At 41.7% G+C, this 7500-nt stretch overlaps 1 long non-coding RNA gene across 1 annotated transcript in view; it reads right to left on the bottom strand.

Annotated features, from left to right (window-relative positions):
* LOC138035474 (uncharacterized) overlaps nucleotides 1–6237 on the bottom strand; it is a 15368-nt gene extending 9131 nt beyond the window's left edge. Inside the window, exon 1 of the long non-coding RNA XR_011129594.1 lies at nucleotides 6004–6237. This is a non-coding gene — a long non-coding RNA (uncharacterized lncRNA). The remainder of the gene's footprint in view (nucleotides 1–6003) is intronic.
* Between the last annotated feature and the right edge of the window lie 1263 nt (nucleotides 6238–7500).

Here is a 7500-nt window from a genome sequence, read left to right as displayed (position 1 = left end):
ACTGACCTCAAATGGACCTTTCCACTGCATTAGGAGCTTGTTGTGGTCGGTCGGAAGCAGCACTAACACTTTATCTTTAGGTACAAACTTCCTAACTTTAATCTTTCGGTCGTAATAATGCTTGCCTTTGTTCTGGGCTTTCTGAAGCTCGGTGTGCGCCAGCTTGAGGGTATCTTCAAGCTTCTCGCGTAGCTCAAACACATACTGATAGCTGTTCTTTACTTCAGGCTCCTCCAGCTCTTTCGTCCAAAGCTCTTTGAGAATAAACATCGGTCCTCTGACAGCTCTTCCATACAGCAACTCAAACGGCGAAAAACCAGTAGACTCCTGAGGAACTTCACGATATGCAAACAGCAACGGGTTAATATAGCGATGCCACTGTCTTGGCTGTTCGCTGCACAATCTCTTTAACATGCTCTTCATTGTTCCATTAAACTTTTCCGTCAGGCCATTACACATAGGATGATAAGGGGTCGTGGTGAGCTGTTTAATGCTCAAAAGCCCCGTCACTTCCTTCATACACTCAGAGATGAACTGCGTACCAAGGTCACTCAAGATCTCTTCAGGCACTCCCAAACGACTAAAGATATCCACCAATGCTTCTGCGACAGTCTCAGTATCAATGTTCTTCAGCGGGACAGCTTCAGGATAACGAGTTACAAAGTCGACCTATGTCAATATATATCTATGACCGTCCTCACGCGGGGGAACAATAGGTCCAACCAGGTCGATTGCTACTCTCTTAAACGGCTTGTCAATTAATGGCATCTTCTCTAGGGGAACCTTCGGTACGGAACCCTTGTTAACTGTCTTCTGACATACATTGCAGGACTTCAACAAGTTGCAAAATTGTTGAGACACTTTCATTAAAAAACACCTTTTCTAACTTCCAATACTCGGCGTATCTAGAATACCTTTCCCACTTCCTCTCCCCTCTCCCCCTTTCAATGTTGACTGCTTAAGTTCCCAACATTTTTTTGTCTCGCTAGCAACACTGATAAGGGGGGGAGGGGGGCTGCAGTGTGAGAGATAATAGGGAAATTAATAACGCCCCAAGAAGGTGAAGTGTCTCCACTATTTTTGCAACTTGTTGTCTGATTGATTGCAATAATTTTGCCAGTCCGGATTTGAATCCTATAGGGAAACGTTTCAACGTAGAAAAGCAGGAACTAAAGAAACAATCATTAAATATCGTATAAGCTCTGAAACATTTCAGAAGTTTGCACGCGAAGTGCAAAGCACATTGTACCAAACACGAAAGGATATTAATTATTGACATACGGTAGCATCGATTTTCGAGTGTTTGGACTTATCATCGCTAGCAGAAGACTCCGTACCAATTACTAAGGCGAGCAAAGTATTTTGCACTGCAGATCTAATGCTCCGAAAGTTACACATGGCTCGTATTATGTAACACAATACCATTTATTGTGTTTCTTGTTGACGTCAACCGGGATGGTGGCGTTACAGTTGAAAATCGTATCTTCGAGGAAACAGCACAATTCAACTAGTACTTTCTTTTCTAATCAATCCAATACATTACCAGGTGATTCGTAATAAAGCTCACACAGTTAGAAATCCTGTACATATCGTCTATTCCATTTACCAACGGTCTACCATCCAAGCACGGTCTACCATCGCAACAGCAAGAAATATGATATCATATTATTTGCTCAGTGAAAAGCTGTGGTAGACCGTGTAGACCGTTTCATATAAATGTCATAATGTGTAGCCGGTACAAATTTGTTCACTTTTGTATCTCATTGTAAAACAAATCTCGCAAAGGATTTAACACAATCGGGTGCTTTCTTTTGATCATTGTGCTCAGTCAGTCATTCCAAAGAACATGGAATTAGCCTGTACCCGACACGTCACTTAGAAGACTTGCTAGTAAGCGTTACCGATCCCTTCTCTGGCAGCAGACTAGCCCGAAAGAAATAAGTAATGTTACGAATGGACTTCTATGAAAATGTATCTTTGTATAACAATGTTTGCTAAGAATTGATTTTTCGGAAAGTGGATGTTCCCTTTAAATGGCATGCGATCGCAGTTAAAGGAGAGGTTATGTCTGTTTCTCATTCGTAAACAACAGCTAATTTCGTACATGTTGCGCGTGCTTTAGATGTCATGTGTCGACCGAAATATAGGTGTTTAAGGCAAATTATTTCGAAATCCGTTCCAGGATATTTCTAGCGTACTTTAAAAAGCGAAAGGATGGAAATCACACCTTTTCGTGTACCAAATTATGTGTATGTTCGACTTGACTCACAGAAAGCACTGAAATGCCTTCAAATTACGTCATACCGAAACCCCGCCAAAATCCAGTTTATCGCTGGCCATTTTCCATTCACAGCAGATCAGAGAATTAAACCCTTTTTTTGGAAACATCATATTAAACGCAAACGATAGACGCCTCGCCGTTCCAATAAACAAAGTGACCCTACGCCAATACAGCGACAACCAACTCAGACAACAAGTTGCAAAATTGTTGAGACACTTTCATTAAAAAACACCTTTTCTAACTTCCAATACTCGGCGTATCTAGAATTTAAACCTTTCCCACTTCCTCTCCCCTCTCCCCCTTTCAATGTTGACTGCTTAAGTTCCCAACATTTTTTTGTCTCGCTAGCAACACTGATAAGGGGGGGAGGGGGGCTGCAGTGTGAGAGATAATAGGGAAATTAATAACGCCCGAAGAAGGTGAAGTGTCTCCACTATTTTTGCAACTTGTTGTTGCAATAACGAGTCACGTCCCCTTGAATGCCTGGCCAATAGAACGCGCTTTGAATCTTATCAGTCGTTTTCTTTATTCCCATGTGACCTCCCATGATCGATCCGTGCCCTAGTTCCATTATTCGACCTCTCAGCTGCACAGGAACCATAACCTGCTTCAGGGGTTTACCTCTGTTCACATAAGGGTGCTTGTAGACGTGGTACAGAACTCCACCTTCACCTTCACTTCAAATGAAGTCTCAGCCTGGCCTCTCATAACTACGTCATCTTTCTCCTAAAATTTCTGTAGGCTCTTGTCATCACGCTGCATCTGCTTGAGCTTTTCTCTATCAATTACAGGACTTTCTTTGGTACCCGGTACCTTCAACGGAATATGTTCTCCAGCTTTCTTAGCTTGACTTCTCGTGGTTACAGCACAAGCTTCTTGTACAGGAACTTGCCAGCTTGGGTCTGGATCGTCAGCGGCTCTTGCGCCTGGTACATTACCAATAATTAAATCATAAACAGCATCGGGAAGACACTGCGCTTCCACCTGGCCCTTGAGATACGGTGTATCAACATCAATCTTTGCGATGGGAACTTTCCTTGCCGTATTGTCAATGAGCGGCATAACATTAAATTCGCCAGTAAACTGATCCTCAGACACAAGGTCCCTCTTTACTACAATTCCACTACAACCAGTATCTCTCAGGACATCAACAGGCTTCTCTCCAACTCTACCTTTCACAACAGGCATTTTACTTCTCACTCCAGTCAACGGTTCAACACGAGCACTACTCAACAATGGAATCTTCTTGCCACAGTCTAACAGCAGCTTATCATCTTTAATACAGGCCTTAACTTCTTCATCAGTAAGTTTAACCTCAGGTGGCTGAACTAGACAACTGGCACTCACTTGACCACGCTGCACAGGCTTACCATCCTTACTTTGTCCTCCTGATCTGCGTCCACCTGATTTCTAGAATTCATGTCCCTGCTTGCCACATAGGAAACACTTTCTTGTTAGGGTTGGGCAGTTGACGGCTTTATGACCTCGGGTGTTGCACTTAAAGCAATGCAGAGCTGGTGGATTAATCTGCATGTTCTTGGCCTCTTCCCTCTCTGGCTGCACTGTTGGCTTTCTGCTCGCTGAGCTGAACAAATGTTTACCATGAGCCTCCAAGTACTGGTCAGCGATCTTCACAATCTTTGCTAGGGTCTCAGGTGACCTTTCTCGCAGGTGAATTGCCAAATCCTTAGGGCAAGAGTCAATAAATTGTTCTTTCGCGATCAAGTCCTTAAGACCATCAAAGGTTCGCGCAGTATTCGAAAGCTCTAGCCACCGTAACAGGTATCTGTCCAATCGCACAATAAACTGCTCCGGACTTTCGTCAACTTCTGGTTTGGATGCTCTAAATTTTCGACGATAGCCATCTTCGGTAAGGTCATATCTCTTCATTAATGCAATCTTTACCCTGTCATAATCCTTAGCTGTGTCCTCCGATAGACGTGAATACACTTCTAGTGCCCGTCAAGACAACAGAGCACTGAGCTTCGATGCCCATCCATCTTTTTTCCACTTAGCTGTCTCGGCAAATCTCTCGAACCTCTGCAAATACGCGTCCAAATCGTCTTTGCCATCAACAAAGGGGAGTTAAGGTGCCTTAGCCCGATCCTCTCTCACTACAGGACCTCCGTCAGCATTCTCCACAGCCAAATGTGCAATCTCCAGCTCGTGTTCTCTTTTTGCCGCTTCAATAGCCTGTTTCTGTTTCAACAGCTCGGCTTCCATCTCCAACTTTCTTAGTTCGCGTTCTTGTCGTCTAGTTTCTCTCTCTTCGTCTACTCTTCTGCGCCTTTCCTCCTTCTCGTCCTCTTCCTTTCTTTTATCCTCCTCAAGCATTCGTCGTCTCTCTTCCTTTTCTTCTTCAAACCTCCTACGCTTTTCTTCTCTTTCCTCTTCCAGCTGTCTACGTTTCTCTTCACGTTCTTCCTCTCTACGTTTCTCTTCTCGTTCTTCGTCTCGGCATTTGTCCTCTTTTTCTTCTTGTTCACGTACAAATTCAAGCAGCTTTTCTCCTTCCAGACCGAACTTTTCGCCAAGCTGAATAAATTTCTCCATTTTCACAGCACTAAAGTTCCACGGCTCTTTCACTCGCTACAACTTTTTCCACAGCGTCGCTACTTCCTTCCAAGTTGGGATCCTTTCCTGGTTTCTGTAGTCGGCTAACAAATGAATTCCTCTCCCCGACAGGCCCCCAATGTTACGAGTTCGAATGTTTTGAGGAAATTTAGTTTACAAACTAAACTGAACGCAGGGTTGTCCGAACAACAACAAGAAGATTTATTCCAAAATGAACGTAGTTTCCACGAAGTAAAACTCTGAACAACTCGTACTCGATAAACTTACACGGCCTCCGCCAACTTGAGTAAACACTGCTTCTGTCACACTTGAATAAACACGGCTAACGCCAACTCTCGTCGCTTGTGAAAAACTAGTTAGAAAACACTTCGCTAGGACTCGTCTACTTATATACTCTTATAATAAGCTTTTAGAACTTTCTAAAATAGTAATCACTCTAATTATAGAAAGATTACAAAACACACCGATTTAGAAACGCTTACGCACAAACCGACAAATACACAAACTACGAACTCTCGTGAAGCTTCTAGAAAGTAACGCTTGTCGCCCAATGCTATTTTTCGTAACACTTGGTAACTCCCAGTTCTGCTGCTGGGAAGTTATTACCAGGCAAGGTTAAATCCGCCAGAAAGTTAATAAAATTTTCTTGAGTGGGTTGAGGGCCACCTTAAAATTTCTCAACTGTGAAGGTAGCTGTGAATCTGCTCCAGAGAATTTTTTTAACTTTGCAGACTTTAATCTTAGCTTAATAATCACTTTCCAGCGGTAAAAATTAGGAGTCAACAAATATATTTTTTAGATCTAAGTGCTTACAACAAGAAATAGGGTTTATTTGGATGGCTCGTTTGTTGCTATGGCAACCAAATAGGTCATGTTTCTAACGTGTCTTGTTAAGCATTTATTGCTGTTTTATGTGGTACCATAGTATTGCTGTTGCATGGAACAGTTGTGTAGATCCAATCAATCTAAATAGTACAGTTTCTTGAAGGTGCTGAAACTGGTTTGAGCATCGCTAAAGGCGTGTTTCATGACAGCAAAATTGGGACTGAACAGATAAAAAATCTCTGATAACTTATGAAAAGAAACAGTTACTTTTTATGCGTTCCATGAAGGAATCATGCATGTGTTACGGAGCAGATAACACTCACTGTTTCTTAGCAAAATAAAGTTGAATCCATTCTGTTCTGCTTTTGTTCTGGGCGTCAATGCACCTTTACCATCTCCTCAAGAATAGTTGCAACTGCCATTTTAGAGATCAAACCTTTTTACCAGACCAGTGATAAAAGAATTCTTTCTTTCTGCTAAGAACATCTTTAAATTGCCCAGAGCACTCCCTCAATCCAAGTCGTTGAACTCATACTGTTTAATGGACATTAAAGGAACAACAGATCAGTACATGTACCAGCATGACGATCAATCTGGGGCAAAAACTTGTACTTACTTAATAAATTAATTACAATTAATGGTAATAATAATGATAATGACAAGAACCATTATAATTAGAGTAATAATTAATGGAAATAATAGTAGTGATTATTGAGGTTACCTGGCCAAGCACCACAGGAGCCCATTTGTTAAAAACCCTGATACTTTTCAGGTGTCATCTTAAGAAGGAGAGATTTTTTAAGCCAGCAATTTTCCAGGGTGCCGCCATTTGGACAACTCTGACACGTTACAGTCACCCTATTGTTCTGAGGTTTTGTATAATTACAATAGGGCAACCATAACATGTCACAATTATTCATGACGGTCACATCCAAAAATATGAAAAAAAAAAAGTGATGTTGAAATTCACTTATTTCGGAGACAAGGTGATTTTCTGCAATTCTGCACCTTAACGGTGCTAAACTCTGTCCCCAGTTTCATCTGCGCTGCAGAACGTTTAATTTATAGCTGATGGACACACACCTAAGAGTTTGCATTTACAACAAAAAAAAAAAAAATTAAATATTAGAGGTCCTTATTGTTATTTTATCATCTTTTGCGATTCCAAAAATCGGTTTGAGATAACGGAAAGATGTAATGCACTCATGAGTAGGATACAATACAAACTGCTTGGCAACGTGCGAAAGGGCAACTAAAAAATTTAAGTCCTAGGCAGGAATTGAACCTACGCCCTGTCCCTATTGAACTACTAGAATTCACTGGAGAGCAAGGTCAAGTTCATAACTGCGAGGATCACAGCTTCACTTGATTTCATATCCGCAGTTCATATATGATCCATTTCATATATCATTTCATCGTTGATTCATTCCTCACGGGAACATTGGAACCCACAAATGACCAGCTCCCAACGTCAGTGGCTTCATAGCTCAGTTCGTTGGAGCGTCGCACCGGCATCACGAGGTCATGGGTTCAAACCCCTGTTGAAGTCCTGAATTTTTCAGGCTTTTTAATGCAATTGCAAAAATTGCATTCATAACTGCAAGGATCATAGCTTCACTTAATAATACTAATAATAGTGATATAATAACAGTATAGTATAGTAGGTAGTAGTATCTTTAGTACCCTTAAGTTCTTTCCCCGCTTTCTCTGTTGTCCCCATTTAACTTTGGATCTTTTAGTCCTTGCCTTGGAAATAAGATCTGAAAAGGTTTTAAGTGAGGATGGAGATGGCGGATACGACAGGGACAGAACTTACAGTG

Source organism: Montipora capricornis, unplaced genomic scaffold, assembly GCF_036669925.1.
Source record: "Montipora capricornis isolate CH-2021 unplaced genomic scaffold, ASM3666992v2 scaffold_408, whole genome shotgun sequence".
NCBI classification, from domain to species: Eukaryota; Metazoa; Cnidaria; class Anthozoa; order Scleractinia; family Acroporidae; genus Montipora; species Montipora capricornis.
Note: the sequence above shows the minus strand (reverse complement) of the source record. Positions and strands in the feature narration are given on the sequence as shown.